At 46.0% G+C, this 2,908-nt stretch overlaps 1 pseudogene; it reads left to right on the top strand.

Moving 5' to 3' along the window:
* The first annotated feature begins 2,387 nt into the window (after window positions 1-2,387).
* The window catches only part of LOC132000785 (peptidoglycan recognition protein 4-like), an 11,731-nt pseudogene continuing 11,210 nt past the window's right edge, over window positions 2,388-2,908 (top strand).

Here is a 2,908-nt window from a genome sequence, read left to right as displayed (position 1 = left end):
CTCTCCCCAGCCCTGGTCTGGTCAATTAAATGGGGGAGAACAGCAGGTGGAGCTGGCACACTGATGGGGGCTTCTCAAGGGGACATTGTTGGGGCCCACAGACCTGAGTGTAAGACTTCAGTCCCACTTAGGCCCACCTGTGTGGATTTGGGACATTCCCTTAGAAGGGTTCTTTTGGTAGTCTCAGGGGACTGCCCATCTTTCCCTAGGAAGTGAAAACTCTACAGGTCCCTGAAGGTTCCCCATGAAGGAAATATCTACACGGAATGGAATTTCTTCTGTGAAGATTCTGTGAAGACTCATGGTTTCCAGGAGGCCAGGATGCAGACTAAGGAACCAGTCAGGTGATGACTGTATGAGGGCCTTGAGTTGGGAATAGGTGAGGGGCCAGTCACTCTTGGTGGTGGTGGTAGATGCATGGGTCAGAATAAGTTCTAGTAATGATGGCATTTTGTGCTTCTTTCTGGAATGTACCTTTCTATTTCCTTGCCTCCATCCTATCGGTGCAGGTGAACCCCTTGGAAGGAGGTGGGGAGGGGTGGGATATTGGTCAGTGACCCCTATCTATAGCCTTGACACTCCTGGAGCAGGTCAGTCTTGCTGGGGATGAAAACATTTTTCCTCTGCCCTTCAAGATTATTTAGCTGGATTAAAAATTTAATTGATGTGAGGCATATTAACAGGAGAAAAATCAAACAAAGCTTAGGAAATTATATTCCTCCTGGGGCACCTGGGTGGATCAGTGGCTTGAGCTTCTACCTTTGGCTCAGGTCATGATCTCAGAGTCCTGGTATGGAGCCCTGCATTGGGCTCTCTGCTCAGCGGAGAGCCTGCTTCCCCCTCTTTCTCTGCCTGCCTCTCTGCCTACTTGTGTTCTCTCTTTCTGTCAAATAAATAAATAAAATCTTTTAAAAAAGAAATTATATTCCTCCTGTATACATGGGAGAGCCCCTGGAAAACTGAGTTACTAACTGAAATGGCCAAAGCCATCACCTTGAATACCATTTTCAGCTAAAGACCAAAAATGTTGGTGGCAGGGAATCAGTTGTGGGAGGTCACCAGGTAAAGCACAGCAAATAAGGGCAAAGTATAAGCAGAAGTCATTGCTTTCTCCATTGATTGCATCTTCTAGAGATTTGACAGTCACTCCCTCTTTCTGGTACTAAAGGAGTCACCCTTACAAGTGGAGATTTCCCTTATTTATGTAAAGGCCTCTTATAAAAAGTTTATTTCTTGGATTTCAGCATTTCTCATGGCTCTTGTGTATTTCCTTAAAAAAATAACCAGCTTGGCATAATCAATATGCCAAAGAAGCATATCCTGGAGTGGCAAAATCTGTTCCTCTTACAGTCTCCAAGGCCAGGAAGTACTCCCAGATGTTGGGTTGGTCAGGTTTCTAAGGACTGGCAATGAGAAAACAGCTCAGGGAGCCTAGGGCAATTGCGTCATTTTCCAGGGAGGAGGTACCTGGGCTTATTCACAGGGTGAGGCCTTGCTTTCAGCTTGAATCTGGTCTCCTCCAGTTCCTCTGGGTGTCCTGGATAAAACCTGTGGGAGCCTCAGAACTCTGCCCTCTCTCCACCTTCCAATATGGATCCCCTTTCCTCTGGAAGACCAGAGCTCAAGTGTTCCCTTGGTGAGAAGGAGCCTGAAGGCCTAGGAGGTTGCAGCTGGAGGAGCAGGGCAGGGCCAGTGGCCAAATTTGAAGGAAGGAACTGCTAGCCAATGATGGGAGAGCCACCTGCACCCTGACCTGTGTTGGGCTGGGACAGTGCAAGACCCACAGGTATTTCTGAGTGTGGGTGTGAGTGCATTTCTTGTTGTGAAGCCCTCTCCCTTTGAAGGGACTGGATGTAGTGTTAAGATCAGATTTCTTCTGCCCTAGAGCTGGGGAATACCCCCAACTGACTCTTGTACCCTCTCTCACTCCAGTGCATCCCCCACTGGGAAGGAGTTCTCAGCACAAGACCCATCCATGTGTGTTTGGATTTTTTAGTTCTACTATTCCTGGATTTTCTCTTCTATAAGAATGGGGGTTAGTAATACTACATGGCAGTGTTAGCATAAGGATTAAATAAGATTATATGTGTGAGTGCCTATGCTGGCCTTGTACATTAGTAGTCACTCAGTGATATCTAGTTGCCCAGGGAAACTAGATGAGGGTGTTTACCCATTTAAGGAACACCTGACATATACTGGGGACCTTGAGAGTCCTGGTCAGATGCTGGCCCTCAGGAGGCCCATAGTTTGGCAGGAAGGCAGACAGGGGTACCATGCAGTGGGGTAGGTGGCCTGTTTGAGGAGTGAAGATGGTCTGATTAACTGTCAGTGTCTCTCCTAGGACTGAGTTCTTCACTCTCCTAACAGTGTTTTGGGACCACATGAGGATGCTTCTGTGGCTTTGTGTCTCGGCTCTGGGTCTTAGGGCCTGGGATAGTTTTCCTTTACTGGATCAGAGTTCTTTAAATGTTACTTTTCCCTTAGGGAGAAAAAAATAGCTTTGCTTTTGGAACACAGAACTTGAAGTCTATAAACCTGGTTTCAAATTCTTGGCTTACCTCCAGCAATGTTTTAAGCAAATTATTCATCCCTTTAAACCTTTATTTTCCCATCTGATAATTGAAATAAATTTATGATTTCCCAAACTTTTTTTAAAATTTTTTATTTTTATAAACATATATTTTTATCCCCAGGGGTACAGGTCTGTGAACCACCAGGTTTACACACTTCACAGCACTCACCAAAGCACATACCCTCCCCAATGTCCATAATCCCACCCCATTCTCCCAAACCACCTCCCCCCAGCAACCCTCAGTTTGTTTTGTGAGATTAAGAGTCACTTATGGTTTGTCTCTCTCCCAATCCCATCTTGTTTCATTGATTCTTCTTCTACCCACTTAAGCCCCCA

This window comes from Mustela nigripes, chromosome 14, assembly GCF_022355385.1.
Source record: "Mustela nigripes isolate SB6536 chromosome 14, MUSNIG.SB6536, whole genome shotgun sequence".
NCBI lineage: Eukaryota > Metazoa > Chordata > Mammalia > Carnivora > Mustelidae > Mustela > Mustela nigripes.
The sequence above is the reverse complement of the archived record's forward strand: the minus strand, read 5'-3'. Positions and strand labels throughout refer to the sequence as shown.